Source organism: Alexandromys fortis, unplaced genomic scaffold (genome assembly GCF_014885135.2).
Source record: "Alexandromys fortis isolate MF-2015 unplaced genomic scaffold, M_Fortis_MF-2015_v1.1 scaffold_63, whole genome shotgun sequence".
Taxonomy (NCBI): Eukaryota; Metazoa; Chordata; class Mammalia; order Rodentia; family Cricetidae; genus Alexandromys; species Alexandromys fortis.
The window spans coordinates 3,252,445-3,274,688 of NW_026067953.1; positions in this window are offsets into that span (position 1 = coordinate 3,252,445).

Here is a 22,244-nt window from a genome sequence, read left to right on the forward strand (position 1 = left end):
TCTCTTCATAGCAACAGAACAGTAACAAAGAGTGATTGTCAATGATAGCTACTTACAATTTTTCTTTATATAGAATAACACTCTTTACCATCTATAGTAGCTCCAGTCCTGCCTTTTCTTCAGAGAGAACTTGTGTGTGGTGTTTGTTTTAGTAGTTTCCCAGTGATTCATCCTGGCAGAAAGATTCACTTTCTTCCTTCAGATTTCCTCATGTCCTTTTAGCAGATGGTCTTCATTTTAGACTCATGTTTTGGTACATGGAGACCATGCCCATCAATTATATGTTTCCCCAAAATCTAAGCAAAAGTGATTATCATTGCCTACACCAGACACTTAATGAACATAACAGGAACCTATATATCTGTCTAATTATGGCCTGGAATCATGAACTTAGTGCAACCTTGAATCTAATATTGGAAATATAAATAGCTCACAACATTCATTAATTGATTATTTAGAAACAAATATCGACATAATTTGAGATAGAAAGTCTTTGAGCGTTAGATCTTTATGATATTTACAACATCTTTTTGTGAACTATATTAATGTATAGATTTTATGTTCCAACCATATATAGTCATAGACATAAATAACAGCCTTGAAGGGCATTTACTTTGGCTTTGCAGGAGACATATGGTCTTAACTGAACTAAAGTCAGTAAAATACCTTAGATGAAGTGACTGCTAAGTGTTACTGAATGGAAAAAGTCATGATCAAAGACAGAAAGTGATGAAAGGAACTGATAGATGAAAGTTCAAAGAGCAATTCGGATTTGTTGAACACTTATTATATGTTGGGTACTATGATAGGTTCCTCCATGATCATATAGGAATTAGATAAAATTTTTATCCTTAGTTTACCAAAGAAGATATGCTGCATTGTTAAGGTTCTACAGAAAACCCACAAACATGTATGCATATTTGCTTGTATATATGTTATGTATCTCTGTTTGCATTATACAAACATCTATACATCTGCATGTATGCCATAGGCAGAGAGATAAAATCAGAGAGAAAGACTGAAGAAATTGTCTTAATTAATTATAAATTTGGTTTGTGAACCCCCAAAAAAGAGGTATAGCTGCAGTTTGAAGGCTGAATTCCCTGTGGCTTAGTCTTTTCCCTGAGGCCATTAACTGGGTAACTAAAAACTGCTCATGTGTTCAGGGTAATCAGTATTACTAAAATTGTACTAATTTTAATGGTCATTTTATTCAAAAACCATTATTGATAGCTGACTAAATACCTCCGTACTGAAGCCTAGTTCAGGACAGAGAATTAGCCATCATATCTGACCTATAAAGATCAAGCCATCTACAAAGATTCACACAGCAAATCTGGATCAGTGGTTGGACAAAAACTTTAACTTTACATTGCTTACTTTGCAGACCTAGGAACAGGCCAGATTTCTACAAAATAATAATAATAATAATAAAATAGTGGTTGGTCACATACATGCCAGTTCTCCCAAAGAAATGCTGAAAGTCAGAAAATGAAAGAACAGTGGTGACTGCCAAATTCAAATGGCTAAGCCAAGAGCCTGTAGCCAAGCAGAACCAGAATCAATGTGGGAACAGGTGTTGAACAAGAATAGGCTTTGCAATGCCTAATCACCTTCTTGAGCTGCCGAGATAATGGATGCATTGGTATATTAGCCTGGATTGTAAGAGAAGTAGACTTGAGAGCAGGCTTATTGAAGTCTGACCAGCCAGAATAAAATGTCAAATTCCCAGTATCAAGTGATAGGAATCCAAGCCAGAGATAAAAGTTAAACAGTTCAGGTATATATAAAGAAGATAGATTCATACACCCACAAAATGACAAAACTCATCCTTCTACTTTGTAATCACATTTAGCTAGTTAGCACTGGCCTGGACCTCAGGGTCATGGGTACAGGAAGGTAAGAATAGAGATGCAAAGAGGTATTGCAAGCATTCATAAAAAAGAATGAAGGAACCTTTAACAAGAAACAATGATGATGTCATACAAATAAATTTGCAGATACTCAAAGCCTTACATAGAAAATGAATAAGCATCTGGTTGCATCATCAAAGTATCCCATCATGACAGCAGGAAACAAAGACACAGATAAAATACAGAATTAATAAAGATGAAAGAATTATCACTGATTAGCATGATATGTGGTGTTCTTAGAAGGCTGACCAAATTTAACTTATCAAATAGTACAAAAAAATAGATGTTTGAATCCTGTTTAGTTGAGAGAAATTAACTAGATTACTGAAGGACTTACAGCTGGTGGTAAGAGATGTGGCATGTGAGTTCGGTGAATGACTGATTCCAAATTCCATATTGTTCTCATTTCACTAGGGCCAGCTTCTGACACATCAGCCAGGCACACTGGTAGCTGTCCGAGTATCAGGAAAGAGAATATGCCTAGTAATATGTACATCTTCTCTTATAAACTATGTACAAGGACTCGGGAAACCATTGAAGTTGCCTATCTCTAAGACATTAGTCTTACAAATTCAGCATTTTGCAAAATTTGCCCAGAACACCGACCTACCATCAAGCCCACACTGTTGAGTGTCTTGTATCACCCAAACTTCTCTCACCAGTGAGGAAATTGAGGGGTGTCCCAAGAATCATACCCTAAATTCTTACTCTCCTGACTGTTTGCACAGATGGCTCTGCCGTCAGGAGTATGATTAGATGTCGTTCTGATTCCAGATCAGATGTTTCACATATGGGAGATTCAAATGGCAACATCTTGTTTGATGAACTCTTGCCCATCTTCTACCCCCTAGTGAACTTCAAAATGCCAGAAATCAGTTTCCCAATGCACACTGGTGGAGTGATATACACTATTGTGACTCTCACTACTCTCTAAAGCAAACTCTAAAAGCCTAGGTAAACATTCCAATAAGTTTTAAAAAAATTGAAATTGCTCATAAATTATAAAACTGCAACTGTTCATACATTTCTCTCTCAGCATATAAACAGTGTGACAAAAGTAATAAAAGTGCTTATTTTATAAACTATAATATGGTAATACAGTTAGAGAATTTTCAAAACTATTTAAACCTCCATGCTAACCGATAGAGAACCGTTAATGAAATTCATATATTCATGCTCTCTTAAAATTTTATATGAATACTTAATATAGCTTTCTACATTAAACTAATCTCTTTACTTTTCATGTTTGCCTTGCCTGGTTATGTCAGAAAAAAATACTGTGTGGATTTGTATCAGTGAAGATAAAAAAATGTCTTCCTGGTTTGACTCTTCAGGAACAGAATGAAGAAACAACCATAATATTTACACAGCAGCATGCCAAAGGTCAGCATCTGGCTCATTACTTAGGAAATAATTGTGGAGCATCTATTATGCACTGGACTTTTGTGGATAAAAGTGATGAAGAAATAATGCTTACAATGAAAGAGAAAAAATATAAAATGGAAGACTAATTGTAAGCAGTTGTATACATTTAACTGGAGCATCACACATCATCAGATATTTACAAGAATGGAAGATCTGTGGTTGGATGAATGAATGGGTGTGGCTGGATCAATAATTGTTATGAAGTGAGTTTGATAAAATTTATGTCTTGAAGCTCCAGCTCCTTATGTGACTATGCTGGAGATAAGATCTGCTGGAATGTGATTAAATTAAAATGAGGTCTTATGAGTGGGATCCTAATTTCATCAAACTAGCATTTTCGTTTCTTCATTTTGGCCTTTGCAGGAAAGTTTCATTGTATAATCCTGGTTTACCTGGAACTTGCTTTGTAGACCAAGCTGGCCTCTAACTATCAGATACACATCTGCCTCTGGGATTAAAGACTGGAGCTACCACAATACCCACCCCCAACCCGCAAAGAAGGAAAGCAACAGGAGGCATAACAGAAAGAAAATCAATTTATTATCTACAAGTCAGGAAGAGAAGCTGTATCTGAAAGCAACCATACTACCACAATGTCTTAGTCAGGGTTTCTACTATGGCAACTATTATAAAGGAACACATTCAATGGGATTCAGAAGTTTAGACCATTATCACCATGGTGGTAAACATGGAAGCATGTAGACAGGCATGGAGCTGAAGAAGGCACTAAGAATCCTACATCTTAATCTTCAGACAGCAGGAAGTAAACTAAGGCACTAGGCTTAGCTTGAGCATATATAAGACCTCAAAGCACACCCCAGAGTGACACACTTCCTCCAACAAAGCCACACCTAATAATGCCACTCCCTATGACCTTATGAGGACCAATTACATTCAAACTATCATACACAGGTATCTTTTTTTTTTTTTTTTCGAGACAGGGTTTCTCTGTGGTTTTGGAGCCTGTCCTGGAACTAGCTCTTGTAGACCAGGCTGGTCTCGAACTCACAGAGATCCACCTGACTCTGCCTCCCAAGTGCTGGGATTAAAGGTGTGCGCCACCACCGTCCGGCTCCACACACAGGTATCTTAAAATTGTCTCCTCTAGTGCTGTGAGAAAATTTCTAATGCTTAAGTCACCCTCTTTGTAGTATCTTGTCATACAAACCTGAACTGACTAATACAGATCAGCACATAGCATAGTGGATTCAGGGGTGTGCCTTATTTAAATCTCTGGTTTGATTAAAAAAGAAGAAGAAGGTTTCAAAAGGAGATCAGTGATTTCATTTTCCTCTTGGTTTGCTCATTTTAAGTCATAAAGGTAGTGCATTTTCACCATAACTTTGCAACAATATAGAAGGTATAACAAATTCAAAGGCAAGAAAGTATTGGTTGCACTGTGTCCGGCTCTTCAAAGGCAGAGCTCATTGTTTATAGCTCCAGATCATTTTACTTGAGCTGATCTGCAAGGGAGAGGGCATTCCCTAAGAGGGACCAGTAGAAAGAGCAGATGGAGGGAAGGGAATGAGTGCAATACCCAGGGTGTAACTTGGAATGGGAGCATGTGTGCATGACTACAGTTAGCATGCACAGCATATCTGGATTAGGTGTAAAATAGTCTCCAAGGCATGAAGACATGATACGGATAACTGAGCGAGATGTAGGAAGAGTTCATAGAAAACAATATGAATTTTAAATGCCATTTTCATAGTTCTGATTGGCAATTGTCTAAATATTTTATAAAACACTCTATTGATAAGGCTTTGTGAATGCAGCAGATACTGATGTTATGAATGCAACTTCATAGAAAAGAATATTAATATGTAATAAAATGATGTGCAGTTAATCTTTGTTATGGTTTAGATAGGTATCTTCAAAGAGGCTGACGTATTGGTCATTTGGTTCTCAGCTGGTGATGTCAGTTTTTGAGGTTCCTGAAACTTAAAGAGATGAAGCCTAGATAGGGGATTTGGGCAAGTAAGGTAGTGTCCTTAGGGGCTGTTCCTTGTTCAGGAAATATCTTTTCTTGTCTTCCTAAACCTCTGTATCTGATTTTCATTTCTTTCTTCTCCCTTCTTGCCCTAACATCTATTTAAGCTGAACAGCCTCATCCTGCCCAGAGTCCCTCTGCTGTGATATTCTGTCTTACTGTGGGACTGGAATCAGCAGAACCAAAGACCAGTCTGAGATGAAATTCACGGCACAGTGAACCAAAATAATAACTCCTCTCTTGGTCATTCTGTTGGTTATTTCATCATGACCAGAAAACTACGTATTGCCGTTTGACCTGCTCCTTTTACTCCTTGGCAAATACTCCTAAGAACCATGGAATAAAACACAAATAAATCTTTATAGTTTGCATATAGCAGATTGTAGAGCCTCAACTCCTGGAACAGAAATGGCTTTTAAAAACAGGTTCCTGGGGCAGCTGAGGACAGAGAACCTGAAATGACCCTATCCTATAGCCATACTGATGAATATCTTGCATATCACCATAGAATCTTCATCTGGAGATGGATGGAGATAGAGACAGAGACCCACACTGGAGCACCGGACTGAGCTCCCAATGTCCCAAGGAGGAGCAGAAGGAGGGAAAATATGAGCAAAGAAGTCAGGACCACGAGGGGTGCACCCACCCACGGAGACAGTGGGGCTGATCTATTGTGAGCTCACCAAGGCCAGCTGGACTACGACTGAAAAACCATGGGATAAAACCGGACTCTCTGAATATGGCGGACAATGAGGGCTGCTGAGAAGCCAAGGACAATGCCACTGGGTTTTGATCCTACTTCATGTTCTGGCTTTATGGGAGCCTAGCCAGTTTGGATGTCCACCTTCCTAGGCCAAGATGGAGCGGGGAGGACTTTGGACTTTCCACAGGGCAGGGAACCCTGACTGCCCCTCAGACTGGAGAGGGAGGGGGAGAGGAGTGGGGGGAGGGGGAGAAGAGAGGGAGGAGGGAGGAAAAGAGAGACGGGGAGGGAAATGGGAGGCGGGGAGGAGGCAGAAAATTTTTTTTTTCAATAAAAAATTATATTTAAAAAAACAGAAATTCAAATGTTAGCGCCTTGTTCTTTTCTTTACTAATTATCAGGATTATTAAGCAGCTGACTTGCAGTATACTTATTTAAAGCAACAGAGCCTCAGAACAATTAGAGTAAGTTGGAATGAGTTCATAAGGAGAGGGGTCACGGCAGAGAATGCTGTGCTCACCTCAGCTCGCTCATTAATGCACAACATTCTCCCACATTTAATCTTTCATCTTTCAGGTGTTATTTTCAAAGCAACTACTGATTTCCCCAAGAATTCTTTTTGTGTGTGTGACTTTCTGCCTTGATTTCCAGGTGACACCACAGTCCTCTCATCTTCTACCAAGGAAAGCATTCTAATTGAGTCTTCTTTCCATAGACTCCTTTGCATTCTCAACTATCTTTTATGCGTTGCCTATTCTACCATAGCAGTTTCTCAGAGGTGTATTCCAACCCTCTTCCTTCTCTTAGCTCTACATTTAAACCAGACAATCAGGGTTACACTCTTGGGCTTGATATATGGGCTCTTCTCCAAGATTTGTTTGTAGATATATCTATAATTTTATCTGTATCATACATATATATCTGTCTATCTCTATACTTATATATCTCTATATATCTTTAGTTACACCTATACTTATATATCTTTATTTCTCTTTAGATAGATGATAGATAAATAGATATAGTTACATATGCTTTGTATGAAAAATTATCAAAACCTAAGAAAAATTTTACCCATTTGAAGCTCCTCATTCCCTTCTGAGCAGAGATTCCCAGTGCTACTTTGCCCTACATGGCTCCTAATCATTATCTCTCAATTGCCTTCACAAGGGCAGACTCTGCCACTTAACTTGGTTGTTAGTAGAGGCAGTAAGAATAGACACTGTCTCCCATAGCTCATTGCTCAAGAGGTACTAGGTGTGGAATCTTAGTTCAAGGAAAATGGAAGTATATAGGATACAAGAATCATTTGTTTGAACTCTAGTTCTCAATCGGAAATACTGGTAGCAAGCCCGTCTAATACCTAATAGCGGCTCTCATTTACATAAACAACTACAGTACTTTTAAGCCCAATAATCTTCCAATCAATAGAAATTTCATTCCACTTTTTCTAGAAGTCTTCATTTCAAGAAGAAACAACAGAAGAATGGCCCTAAGTCTGCTCTCTGTGGTGTAGCAGGGAACACCCATGTATCAATCTTGCTAGCCATTTTTCTGAATGCTGATGTGGACAGCATAGTATCTTTTGTGTGTGTGTGTGTGTGTGTGTGTAGCGTATTATGGCTGCAGTATTATTGGTAAGGCTTACTTCTAACCATCCATCTGATTCTCCGTGCCTCACCATGACTTAAAATATTAAACACAGCTTCCTAGTGAAGGTATTATTATGCACACATGAGTTTTCTAGGCTAATCACAAGCCATCACCATAATGTACTGATAGTTAAAGATTAGAAAATCGTGTGTACAATGTACCCAGTAGTTAGGCTTTTCTGGCTGGACAGTTGTAGGGCTCAATTTTGTAAAAAGCGGCCGCAGACAATATGTAAATAAGATGGCCTGTGTTTGTGTTCCAGCAAAACGGGATTTTGCCTAAAGTTGCTGTTTTGGAGTATTTTGTTTTTGTTGTCTGTTGATCTTTTGTTCTTTTAACTTCTGAGCTAAATTTCTTCTTTTTTTCTCAAGCACCTTCCATTTATTCCTGTTCTTCTCTCAGTTTCTGCATAAGCACTTCTGAGTCAGGAACATTTATAAAAGTTAGCTCTTTCAATAATCTTTCCTGGCCATCCAGTAAGGAATACTTTCCATGTGTGGAACACTGTCTAATATTTCTCACTAGTTTGCCTTTCAACTATCTAAGTATTTGATCATTTCTTCATTTTAACAACATAAAGATAGGGATGCCTCTATTTACCTTATAGCACCGGGTTATGTTTGACTTAGTTTACTTTGTGACAGGTCTCTCTATACAGCCCAGGCTGACCATGAATGCACTGTGAAGTCTAGCCTAAGCTTTGAGCTCATGGTGCTCCTATTTCAGGCTCCTGAGTGCTGGGTTCTCCTGTACAAGTTACTGTGCACATTGCCTTTACTTATTCAAGGCTCTAGATAGAAGATATAACAAACAAAAACTGCATAGTCCCATTGGGGATACTCCATTGGCCATTCTGCTGAAGGACCTAGTCTTCCCTCAGATAAGACCTATGTTTCACAGAGTATCACCCCATTGGTATAGTGATGAATGGCTAAGAGCTTGACAAACTGTCTATTCCTGTACTCAGAGATGGTCAGAAAGAGAGAAGGCATTATTTGATCTAATTCTTGAGCAATCCCTTCAAACAACACCCAAGACTTATGTACTTATAAACATTGGAGAAATGAAAGAAATGTACCTTATAGATCATTTCTAGCCCCAGAAGTATATTGCTTATTTCCTAAGCAATGTCTTAGGAATGATGTTCTGTCTTGGGTAAAAGTGATTATTTGGTTTCCTTGACAAGCTCTTATGAAAATAAAACTTGGGTTTTATTGTTGCTTATTATATCATTCATTTATCTTTGAGATAATCTCCTGCTTTCCAAGGTGGCATAGAACTTTCTACGTAGTGGAGAATGACCTTGAAGTTCTGATCCTGTTTTCCTCTCCACAGTGCTGGGATTGTAGGTGTGCACTACCATGTCCAGTTTTTATTGGGGTATTTAACCTAGAACTTCATATATATTAGGCATGCACCCTCAACCTACACCCTCAACTTGTCCTCTATTTTAAAGTAATGAAAATGAAGGCAAATGACTAGAACCCAGAGAAGTGACAAAATGCTGGACTACAAAAGACAGCATCTGTTGTAGACATCCCTTGAGCCAAAGAAAACACACAGTAACGTTGTGTTTTATTACTTGTAGGATAAAAGTGATATTTATCCTCGTTCATTTGGGGATGGTCCATGTTTTACCATAAAAAATCATTACTGAAATGAAAAAGTTGTAAAAAGCCCAGAGGCAAAAAATAGTTAAAGAGAAATTGGATAATAATTTAAGTTAGAAAAGCTGGCTAGAAACTTGTCAAGCTAAGGCTGGGCATTCATAAGTAAGAATAAATAAGTCTCTGTATATTTATTTGGGAGCTGGGTGGCAGGACCCTAAGACTAAATAAACAAAGCAAACCAAACCCAAACAAACAATCAGAGGAAAAAAGCAAACACAGTAACAACAGTGTAGTCCCCACTGTCCTGGACTTGTTCTGTAGAACAGAGAGCTCTGCCTGCCTCTGCCTCCCAGATACTGAATTAAGGTGCTAGCCACAAAAAAGAAAGAAAGAAAGAAAGAAAGAAAGAAAGAAAGAAAGAAAGAAAGAAAGAAAGAAAGAAAGAGAAAAAAGAAAAAGTTGATGATACTGGCCAAATCCTGAAACAGTAGTCGTTTTTAAAAGTTATTTATCAACATAAATGACCTTGCATATCTGCCTTGGTTTTGTGCAAAAAGGATTGCAGTGATAGACCTCCAAATTTTATAACATGTTACCCCAAAACTCATGAATTTCCAAAGTAACTTTATATTTTAAATTATTGTGTGAAGGAGATAGTGCTTTCAAATGACAAATGATCATTCAAAAGTAAATGCCTAGATAAAAGGTGAGCTACGTGTGATAAATGTTTGGTCATTGCTAATGAGAGAATAACACTCCTAAAATTAGGAAGTATTATTTTTTGATAAATATTGGATCCCAAAGATTACTTCCCCTTTAGTTGGTGGTCTGGTTGTGAACCCTCTAAGGAGCACCTCAGAGGCTTTGCAGTCTTCTGTTGTTCATATTTGTATTCTCTCATGGTTCTTTAAATAGGAATGCAGAAAGGAGAATCTGAATGGAGAGTTCCTCATGCTGAATTGACACTGATATCTCTAGTCATTTCTCTTGGCTTTTAATACCTTGAATGATGTGAACACAAATTTTATGCAGAAAAATAACTTTAACTGTAGCAAATTAAACTTTTTAAAATCAAGGGTGATTTTTTTTTAAAAGCATGGGGTAATTCCATTGTATATGAAAGAACAGAGAGACAGACAGACAAATAGACATAGGTGGACACAGAGACACAAAGATACAGAAATACAGAGACACAGAGAGAGACCTAGAACCTTATCATAGGGAATAGGATAGGTGTTTTGACACCCATAAGGTAAAATCTAGGCTTCTGTTAAAATTCATAAATGTACAGGATAGATCTCCGTCACAGTTAACAATCTAATCTAAAATTTCTATGGTGCTAACCAAGCGTTGCCAAAGAGGAAGTTAAAAATTCAACTTAATGAAAATTGCTGATTTCATTTTCTCAACTTATGCTCAGCATGATTCTTTGTCCTTTATGAAGCATTAGCAATTGCGGTAATGAAGCCTGCCCTTCCTTCCAGCCCTCCCAGCCTGACACAGAGTTCCACTTGCTCCTCAACCATTACACTGCTTACTCAGTAATTTGTCTGTACAGTTGACACTGTAGTGTTTATGAAGTCATCAGACATGCTAATAGAATCAGCTGCAGATACAGTAATTCAGTCTCAAGATTACTTCCTTCTCAATCAAGATTTGAGTAACATGGAAAGAACAGGGGGAGTTTAATGCTCATCTCTCCCTTCCCTTGTGTGTGTGTGTGAGTGAGTATGTGGTGTGTGTATGTATGTAGGTAGACATACAAGCATATGTATGTGAACATGGGTGTACCTGTGTATGTATACATATGTGTTCATGTAGAGGAATGAGATTGATTCCTTGGCTCTGCCTTGTTTGATTTTTGTCCTTTCTCATTTAGGCAAGGTTTCTCAATTAATTTCAGAGCTTATAGATCCCATTATACTGACTAGCCAGCTTCCTCCGTGGAGCTCTGTAGGGCCCCATATCTACCCTGTATGTATTTGGGTCCTGGGGATCTTAACTCTTACTCCTCTTGTTTGTGGGAACAACTTAAATATTTTATACGTTCCCAGGCCTGAAGTTCTTTCTCATATTCCTGAAATATGGAAAACATTATCTATGAGCTGGAACACAGAATGACAAATACAAAATATTACAATTGAAAAGTCTCCTCGTGGCTTTACAGTAGTGTGTTCTATGTGGTGATAATTATTATATGAAAAAATGAGGAACAATTTCCAGTTTGTTTCTGAACTATATCAATGTATCTGGATAGAGGAAAGAATATTTTATGGGACATAATAACAAAATGGCAGTCACTTTGAGGCCTAAAATATGATTTCAGTACTTGGCTCAAAGAGTAGCTAAATGTGCCATTTTACGCTGGCTGACACCTCTGTGCAGGGTTCCAGAACAGCACCATTCTGTCACAGCTTTGGCAGATGGCTATCACCCAGAGACCTTTTAGAAGACTGAAGTTGAACAGTGCAATGTGAAACCCACCACATTATTGGATCACGTAGCTGTACCCAGTGGTCTGGAGCATTACAAAGTAAAACCCACTTCCAAGTTTAAATTGCTGCCACCCTGAGGTGAATGGAAAACGACCAACTAAGTTTTTTTTTTTTTTTTTTTTTTTTTTTTTCCAGGCTTAGAATGACCTCGTCTTGTTGTGGAAGAATCAAATGGCATATGATGTATTGCTGAAACTTTAAGCCAGTGCAACAGATATGATTGTGTAAAAGCGATAAAGAAAACAAAACACCCTGATGGTAGTACAAATTTGAATATTCATGAGTATCATCTTTCTGAAAACCCACATTCCCAGAAGTCAATGGACCAAAAGGGAATCCATCAGTAGGATATACTACTGTGAAATAGAAGTTTTTACTCTACTGTAAGGATTCCAAGAGCCCAGAATTCACACAAACATTGCCATTTGAACAAAAACTGAAAACGTTAATCTGAAGAGGGATGTGTCTGGTCTGAGTTAGTAGGTTCTTTGAAACACTGTAGCTTCTTCTTAGAGGAATTGAATATGTATTAAGCTTTTTTTGCCTGTTCTATGTAGGTTTTGAGTAAGAACCAACATATAAGCTTATTCTTTCTTGAGAGTCCTTATTCAGTCTCAATAGAAATGCAAAAAGTCCATCAAAGGAGATAGGAAATTTTGAAATGTAGGCTAGATATAAAAAGTTCCACATTTGAGCCATCTTATAATGTCTTAGTCCCCAAATTTTCATAAATGCTTTGTCCATCATTTAGTGACTCAAACATAACTTAGTTTTTGTCCTCTTTTGCCATAAAATATGACAGTGTTGGCTATATTGTATGACAAAACTTTTTCAAGCCATTTCCAAAAAGTCAGGTTGTTGGCAGATTTTCTTTCCCAGATTTTGCCACTTTCCAATTAATTGATATAGAAATAATATTAATTATAAATCCCTGGCCAATACCTCAGGCTTTTTACTAACTCTTACAATTTAAATTAAACCATTTCTATTAATCTATGTGCTGTCACATGGCTGTTGGTTTGACCTGTCTTCCAGCATGTCTTGCTTCCGCTGCTCATGACTCCTCTGAAAATCCTACCTAGCCATTGGTCAACTATCTTTTTATTAACAATTAGTGCAATACATATTTACAGTGTACAAAAATTGTTTCACAGCAACAGGGAGACTGTTTTCCTTAATTTTAGCCACTTTGAAGATAAATGGTATTTCACTGAAATTACCTATCTTCCATATTAAAGTTGGTTTTGATGGGTTTTTTTTTTTGCTTCTATTTTTCCCCAAAACTTAAAATTATAATCATTGTTAGATCCAAAGCTCTTCAACCCCAATGACTGTGCTTGTGACATTGTCCTGAACAGAGGATCTTTGGTCAGGTAAACAAAAGGACTGTACGTGGGTAAATCATCCTAAAGTCCACTTCTGCTGTTTACCAGAAAAGCCCTTAATCCTTCAGGAACGACTTTAACCTTCTCCCAAAGGTCAACAGTGGGGGTGCCCATCCACACACAGCCTCTATTCAGCTCAGACACATACAATCTGCTCGCCTTTCTGCCATTTTGTTATTCACTTTGCCACCCTTGCCCTCCCCCACTCCCAATATAGCCTTGTCAGTTTAATCTGTGATAAACCTTTCTTTCTACCCACAGAGTAGTCTGGTTCAGAAGTTTCTGTGCACCACTGATTAGAATTATCATCTACATTTTCCTCATGCCTTTATTTTAAACCTCTATTTGGTGTTTATGCCTTAAATGTTAGATTTCTATCAGACATAATTCATGATCTGGTATTTCCTCTGCCTTTTTAACTGGAGATTGGAACAACTAAGAAAGAAATAAATTTTAAGCAATGGAAATAGGTTCATGAACAACTCTGTTTCATATTAGGATTAACTGTTCATTTGGAGTCTCTAACTGTGATCCTGCAGTGTGAAATCCTATATACAAATGAAAGCAAAATAAACAATTGCATTTGTTTATTTATTTTAAAACATTATTAGTATTTGAAATATTAAAACACTGAAATTCATGTGAGGAATAATTCAAGTAGCACTGATCATATTAACTTTAATGTATGAGCTACAGCCCTTGCAAACATTATGAGTAGACCATATTTCTTTACGGAATGTGAAAGGCCTAAATAAAATCAAAGAAATAATAGAAAGGATAGAATAGGAAATAGAAGAAAAGGAAGGTAATGCAATAAAATACCACAAATGAAATATCAATGTATATATTGTTTTCAATCTGATTTGTAGAAAAAATTATTATCATTATTATTGCTATTATTATTAACATGCTGAGGTTTAAACTCAGGGCCTCACGCATGCTAAGTATACACTGTAAAACCAAGCTATACTTCCAAACCTAATGAATAATATATTTAACTTTTAATTAAAATATAATCAAACCATTTCTCTCCTTTACCTTCCTCCCTTCAACTCCTCCCATGTCTACTCCTCCTAACCCCCCATGTCTTCTACTTCCAACTTTCCCATGTCCCCTCCTCCCTCTCAAATTGATGGACTCTTTTTCTTTGTTAGTGTCACATATTTATATATGAATAAATCTAAACACGCAACCTGCTGAATCTGTTTAGTTTGGCTTCTATGTGTCTGATTTTGGAGTTGATTATTGGTATTGGATAATCAATTTGGAGACTCATCTCTAAAAGAAATGAATTTTCCCTCTCTCAACAATCGTTAGTTGCCTATAAGTCTTTGTCTAGGGGTGAGATCCCAGGAGATTTCCCCTTCTGAATTAGTATGTCTTTACTGAACTCATTTTTGGACAATCCTACTGTTGAGGTATCACAGGTGTAGCATTCTGATCATTTCTAGGACATTCAATCTCACAAACAACTTTTAGTTTTCTCTTATAATCTGTTTACCCCTCTTTCTATGATACTTTCTGAGCCTTAGTTGAAGAAGTTGTGTTTTAGATGCATGTCTTGAGGAGGCATGGGCTGGGGAGAGATTCCCACACCCACTCTGCCCCCATCAATGTTGAGGCAGGTGGGAGAGCTGGCCCTGAGGTTATAAGACCAGGAGAGCTGTTCTGACCCCCTATCAGTTGCAGCACTTGGGAGAGTGGTCCCTCCACCTCGCCTAGGCAACATAGTAGAGCTGTCCCTGAGGGTGTAGGTGTGGGAGAACCAACCCTGAGGAAGTATAAGCCAGAGAACTGGACCTGTCCCTTTCTCATTGCCATAGGGGGCGACCTGCCCAGGGTGGTCCTGGAGGGCCCCACCCTGGTGGCAAAAGTGGTGTTGGGGTGTTGAGGAGCTGACTATCCCTGCAGGTACCCAGGCTGATAACCAGGATTGTTTGCTCAGTCCTACATCCACCCCATCTGCAACCTGCTGGAGCATAAGGAATAGAGGGGGTATTCAGGTCTGTGAGCTCAGGGCTCCAGCATCTCCACGACACAGAACACGGAAGAGATATCCAGGAAGAGGTTCAGTGAGGGCCCAGAATTGACAGTGCAGCAGAAACCAGCGACCTTGAAGCAAACCGAGGATTCTTTTTAATAAATGTCTGCTTGTAAAAATATGTGAGCAAAGGGACTTACTGTGTGAAAGGAAGATTTCCCCCCTCTTCCTTTTTTCTTTATTTTTTTTTTCTTAAATTTTATTTTCTTTTCTTGGGAGGTGGGGAGGGAGATGGGTGGGATCAGGAGGCAAGATATGAAAGAGACATAGAATAAATCCAAATAAATAAATAAATAAACAAATAAACAAATGTATTCCAGCTATAACACTATCTACCTGAAGATTACCGCTTATTTAACCAATCACGAAATTAAAGAGTTTTAGGAACAGAATGGCCTTAACTGGGATCTCACCCAATTGCCTTGAAGAAATGAGCCTGGGATTCGGTGAACTCAGTCTTTAACACTATCAGGGCTTGAGATAATTCAGCTGAAAGCCAGAGTTGATATTTTACTCCAAATTAGTTCTGCAATTTAGGAATCAGGAAAATAGAACAATGGGAAAATGGGTTATGTCCTGCAGTGGTGGCCCAATGGTAAAGAGTGCATACCAGTCTTGCAGAGGATTTAGTTCAATTCCCAGCAGTTATAAGAAGTCTCCTATAACTGTCTCTAATTCTTTCCCCAGGAGATTCTGGTACCTCTGGCCTCTGTAGGCATCAGAACTCATGTGCACAGGCATGCAGACACACACAAAGCCCCATTGTTAATTTAGAAACTGTAGACATTGGGTGGCCTCTCGCAGAAGGAGAGACAAAATTACAGTATGCAGCCTTATCCAAAAATATCCGGTAAGCACAAATGAGTTCAGGAGTTATTAAAAAACATACATAAATACAAACAACAAAATGCAAATAAAAGAGGAAATGAAGTTGGAGGGTGGAAGTAGGGAAGTATGATGGGTAGATGGGAGGGAGTCAGGTGGAGAAGCCAAAAATGAAGATGATTAAAATACATTGTACAGCATTCTCAAAGAATTATTTTTTTAAAAAAATTGAATAATCTACATGTGCTTGAGATAAAGTAGGAATGAAAAACTTGATGTACTGGGAATCTGAGACTATTATTTTATTTACTTTTTATATTTTAAAAATAATTCTTTATAACTGCATACATGTATACAACATATTATGATCATATTCATTTCCATGTCTTCCCTCTGTCTCTCCCTAGGCATCTTCTATATGCTCCCTTCCAACTTCATATAAATTACACACTTATTTATTCATTAAATTTTATTTTATAACACTATACCCAATTTAGTCCACATTGCCTTCACACTGACTGGCATGGAGTCATCCATTGGAGCCTGGGTAATGTATTAGAGGCCAAAAACTCAAAAATTAAAAAATAATGACAATATCTTCCTTACCCATCACCAACTGTCAATAGCTCCTTGGCTAATGGACAATAATTTAAAATGCTAAAGAATAAATTTTGCCTGTCTACAAGTATTATGAGAGGTTCTCGACACTGGTATCACAGTTTGAATGATTATTGGATCTATTTACTGGGTGAGGAGTTTGAAGTAGCTGAACAGCATTGACTGAGATAAAACTGGATTGCTGGTATCATCAAGAGATGCCTCCTTTGCCACTGTACAAATAAGACAAACTGTAGGAAGTTTTCCTATGTCTATTTATAATGGCATTTGGCATTTGAAACAAAATTATTCAGATCAGCTGTAATCTTAACAATGATTCATTTCACAACTAGCTAATAAATTCATGCACTTTGAAAGAGAAAAAATAAAATTTGTCTTTTGTGAAGAAGTAATAAAGATGCAAACTGCTTTTGATTCCAGAGTGAGAATTTTGATAAATAGTTATAAATGAAATCCCCAAACCCCAAGTTTGAGTCTGGATTTTCTGGGCATGTAACACAGAGGGGCTTTATTACAAGCTGCCCCTCAAAAATCAATATTTGATGTATAGCTATAGTATAAATAAGGAAACACAAACTTTCACTTAATCAGATGTTTAGCACAATTAAAACAAAAATATCTCAGAAGCAAAGTTTTTTTCCAAACTTTGGAAATGATGACAATTGATTTGTAGCAATTCAGAAATAAATCTATGGTTTGCTCCAGTCTATGGCAGGTTCTCTTGGTCATCAACTGAATTACATCAGTGGTCCCAGTAGGTTCACAAGAAACACCTGGGACCTACTCATGCTCCTAGATAATATAAAAATATTAATGCAGGATCTGAACATGGAAGTCTTCTGGTGTCTAACTGCCATGTGGAACTGTTAACACTGTAACATTTATAATGTACAATGACTCAATTATATTTGTAATACAAAATAAAGAATTTTTGAATATAATTGTTAACTTAGTGCCTTAATTAAGATTTCTATTGCTATCAAGACACACCATGACCACAGCAACTCTTATAAAGAAAAATATTTATGGAATGGCTCATTTACATGTCAGAGGTTTAGTCCACTGTCATCAAGGCAGAAAGCAATGTAACATGCAGGCAGACATGGTGCTGGAGAAGGAGCTGAGGGTTCTTACTTTTTGACCTGTGGGCAACAAGAAGTGGTCTAGAGCTGAGGCATCTCGACTTGTAGGAAACAGGAAGTGGTCTGAGATATAGGAAATGGCCTGAGCATATTTAAAAAAAAAAACCACAAAGACCACTTCCACAGTGACACACTTCCTCTGACAAGGCCATATTTACTCCAACAAAGTCACACCTCTTAAAAGTGCCACTTCAGTTGGAAACCATATTCTTTCAAATCAGCACATTCCACTCCCTGGATCCCAAAGGCTTGTAGCCATAACAAAATGTAAAAAAATGCATTTAGTCCAACTTCAAAAGTCCCCGTATTCTATCACAGTCTCAACAATGTTCAAAGTATCTCTTGAAATTCATGCAATTGCTTAACAGTAATCTTCTATAAATCAAAATAAAAAACTAGATCACATAATTCCAACATATAATGGCACAGGGTATGTATTATGGTTCAAAAACATAGAGAAGGAAGCATAGTGAGGAAATACTGGACCAAAGCAAGACTAAGAATCACCTGAGTAAACTCCAAACTCTGTATCTCTAATGTCAAATATTCTTCAGATCTCCAACTCCTTTCAGCTTTATTGGCTGTAACACACTTCTTTCTCCTCCTGGTCTGATTCTACTTTTTCTTAGCAACTTCCTTCAGCAGATTTCCCACAGCTCCGACATCACTAACATCTTGGAGTCTCCAAGGCGTTCCAGATGTCTTCAAAGATTCACACAATGGTTTCTCTGGCCTTCATTTGAGGACACCCCTGACATAGGCCTGACAGTGGTTCTCCTTAGTCAAGGGGGCAAATTCCATACATAGCCCCTTTCTTCTATCGTTAACTCCAGAGCCATGCAGCTAAAACTTGCAAGTTCTGTTGCTTACTGGAGCTGGAACATGGCCCCCCTTGTTTAATGACATCTTCAACCAATTTCCGTTTTTTCTATGTTTTTCTTCACTGTCTAAACTTAGCTGTCTGGAAACGGATGTATAGACCAGGCTGGCCTCAGACTCAGAGATCCACAAGCCTCTGCCTCTGGGGTGCTGATATTAATGGCATGCATTACACCACACCTGGCTCTAAACTTTTCTTTAATTCCTTCTTATAAATTGGAAACTTAGATAGGTGGGATCTTGCCCTGAGGTCACCACATCTTTTATTCCATTTTGTAATTTGTTTATCTCCTTCAACACAGGACTTAACTCCATCCCACTTCCTGGTGTTCCTTTTCTCTGCTCAAATTGTTATTTCTCATTATAAATCTTTATAAACATGAACTCTAGTGACCACAGGGCAGAGTCTATACTAGGCTGTTTTGAGATTTCCTCTGCCAAAGGAATCAATCCAAATCTCTTCACTTTAGTCTCAGACAGACTCTTTGGACAAGGGCAAAACACAGCCACTTTCTTCACCAAAACAACACAAGAACAATGTAGAAGCAACATACTAAAATTCCTCTCCTCGGAAACCTCTTGACCCCCACAGTTAATCAAATCACATTTAGCATCACTGTCTTCCATGTTCCTTCTTGCAGTACTTCATGCATTCAACAACTTTTCTAATCCACAGTCCCAAGGTCCACATTCATTCGCACAGAAGCATGGACATGCCAATCACAGCAGTACCCTACTCCTGGTACCAACTTCTTTCTTAGGTAGGGTTTTTAGTGCTGTGAAATAGACACTATGACCACAGCAATGAAGGAACATTAATTAGGAGTGGCTTAAATTTTCATAGGTTCAGATCATTATCATTACAGTGAGAGATGGCGGCAAGGAGGAAGGCACAGTATTGAGAAGTAGCTGAGAGTCCTACATCTTGGCTTGCAGACAGTAAAAAGTGATTTATGTCACTGAGTGTGGCTTGAGCATATATGAGACCTCAAGAACTCAAAGCCCACTTTCACACTGACACATTTCCCCCAACAAGGCTATACCTATTCCAACAAAGTCTTGCCTCTTAATAGTGTTACACCCTTTAGGGACCATTTTTTTTTTTCAAATCACCATATTTGGTATATGAGTGAACCATTGTGTGCAGTGGGAAATTGTTTGATAATTTATTTCAACCTAAAGTCACTGGGTGCATAGTGTGGAAGATTTGTCCTGGATAGATGCTTTTAAAAAAATTTATATCCTCTCTTAAAAAATAGTAAAGAGTATCACTCTCAGTTAAGAAGGCATAATATTATGTGAAATCAAATTGTAATTCTGTTGAATCCCCTCATCCATAGCCTTGTCAGGTGACATATTTATATTTCCTTTGGCGTTCCATGAATTTTCACCAGTTCAGCCACCAAATGATTTTTTTTAACTCTGTTTTCAAGCCTGATTTGTTTATATCCAGGAATTTAACAAATGAACATTTGTTCTATATTCAAGGTGACTTTGAAAAGAATCCATTTCATAAACATGTCTTAGAAGAGTAATTTGTGCCAGAACTTGATTTGTCCCATAAGCTGAAATTCTTTTATTAGTTTACCATCCATTAAAAGTATCACAAATCATTTATTGATTTTTTATGGGCATACAAGAAGTATCAGTTACCAAAGGTTTAAGAAATGGGATTATTCAATTATTAAATATAAAATAGGCAAGATGTATTGCAGGCTGTTCACTCTGCCTTTTGCTGAGTTCAAAGTCACTTATTGCATTGCTGTAATGTTCAAGTTAAAAGTTTAAATACAGGCCCTGCATTCTGTTTGCTTACAGTAAAAAGCAAAGCTATCAAGAGCCTAAAGAGATGGCATTTATTTGTTTCTCTTTAGAACATCACAAATCATCTATAGATTGATTAAGTAGAAAAGGGGGGAGGGGAAATTTAGTAATAGAAAGAGAAAAGAATTCTCCATGGGAGAAAAAAAAAAGAATACCATATAAGAAAATAACTATGCTTGGTATTGTGTAATTGTAGAGAACCTCAGAAGAGCATTTTAGACAATGTATTTACATTCTTTTTAAAGACACCCTTGAATTTTGTCAGAACAGATGGTTACATTTAAGAACTTAGCATTCACATTTACATATATATTGAGGTCAGAGCACTTGGTAGGCCACCATCGTATTGATGGAACTAGCTTTTAATAATGATTTCTGTAATACCTTGATAAGTATTTTTTCTGATGGAGATTCAATTTGATTAAAACCATTTTAATTGTACAGCTATTGTTCCAGAGTGACAATATAATGTTGGTGAATATAATTCATAACTTCTTACTGTTTCATGCAGATTTAATTTTTTCTTACTGTCAATTGAAGAAACGAAGCAAAGGATGATGTATTCAAACTCTTACACTCTTTTCACATATATAAAAAATGTTTTTCTAAGTCTGGCGTGATGATACTTATCTGTAATCCTCATACTTATAGTGTAGAGACATGAGGATCAAGTAAGCTGGATATCTCAAAATATTAATAATGATTTTATAGTTTAGAATACCCTTTGATGCTCTCATTGATTTTGCTATGGCCAAATATAAAATTAACTTTACAGGGATCTGGAGAGACATCTTGCAGAAGAACTAAGTTTGATTACCAGCATCCAGCTATGTTCTGAGGCTCAAAACCATCTGTAACTTCAACACTGGGCTGTCTGACAAGATCTTCTGGCCTCAGTAGGCAGATCAATCAAAGGCACACACACATAACTAAAATCTTAAAAACATAGTAACAATCCAAATTTCATATGGAGGGGGAACCCTGACCCTTGAGAAACAGACTGCCCCACACCTAACAGAAACTCCTTTATGGTTGTGATCTCCAGGTTATGATTGCTATGATCCAAGGATTGTGATCTCAAGGTATCATTGGCTTACTCGTGCCTCAGCCTTTCCACATATGAAAGGAACTTCTGGAGTCATTGCCATCCCTGACTTCAAACTCTATTACAGAGCTACAGTAATGAAAACAGCATGGTATTGGCATAAAAACAGAGAATTCGACCAATGGAATCGTATAGAAGACCCGGATTTAAACCACAAACCTATGAACACCTCATTTTTGATAAAGAGCTAAAAGCATACAATGGAAGAAAGAAAGCATTTTCAACAAATGGTGCTGGCACAACTGGATGTCAACCTATAGAAGAATGGAAAGAGACCCATATCTATCACCATGCACAAAACTCAAGTCAAAATGGATCAAAGACCTCAATATCAATCTGAACACACTGAACCTGATAGAAGAGAAAGTGGGAAGTACCCTACAACAGTTGGGCGCAGGTGATCGCTTTCTATGTATAACCCCAGCAGCACAGACATTAAGGGCAACATTGAATAAATGGGACCTACTAAAGCTGAGAAGCTTCTGTAAAGCAAAGGACACTGTCACTAAGACAAAAAGGCAACCTTCTGACTGGGAGAAGATCTTCACCAACCCCGCAACTGACAAAGGTCTGATCTCCAAAATATATAAAGAACTCAAGAAACTAGACTTTAAAATGCTAATTAACCCAATTAAAAAA